Here is a 415-nt window from a genome sequence, read left to right as displayed (position 1 = left end):
CAGCCTGCTGCTGCGTGCACCACATTGCTTTTGAATAGCTGAAAATGTTCTCCTGTGAAAGTGGAAGTATCCAGTATATGTATTGCAGCAAAGTCAAATTAGTTCTCAGTAAGCATCTTAATAGCCAGAAGTTTGCACACGCAATTTCAGATAAAAGTTCAGTTTACATTTGTTGTGTAGATGCATTGTGTTTTCAGCAGTATCTGTGTGTGTATATATATATATATATATATATATATATATATATATATATATATATATAGAAGAAGACTTTTTTTTTTTTTTTTTTTTTTTTTTTTTTTTGGGGGGGACCACTAGTTAGTTTTAATGTGAGTAAATTTTAATGCAATTCTCTTTACACTTTGTTTTTATATATATATATATATATATATATATATATATATATATATATATA

The 415-nt window shown here is 26.3% G+C and overlaps 1 protein-coding gene across 1 annotated transcript in view; it reads left to right on the top strand.

The window, feature by feature from the left end:
* Positions 1-206, top strand: part of LOC122800125 (BRI3 binding protein) — a 40868-nt gene extending 40662 nt beyond the window's left edge. Inside the window, exon 3 of the mRNA XM_044069644.1 lies at positions 1-206. This exon is cut by the window's left edge and continues 726 nt beyond it. The gene's annotated coding sequence lies outside the window, so the exon portion shown is untranslated.
* Positions 207-415: the final 209 nt, after the last annotated feature.

Source organism: Protopterus annectens, chromosome 4.part0, assembly GCF_019279795.1.
Source record: "Protopterus annectens isolate FY-2018-M chromosome 4.part0, PAN1.0, whole genome shotgun sequence".
Taxonomy (NCBI): domain Eukaryota; kingdom Metazoa; phylum Chordata; order Ceratodontiformes; family Protopteridae; genus Protopterus; species Protopterus annectens.
Note: the sequence above shows the minus strand (reverse complement) of the source record. Positions and strands in the feature narration are given on the sequence as shown.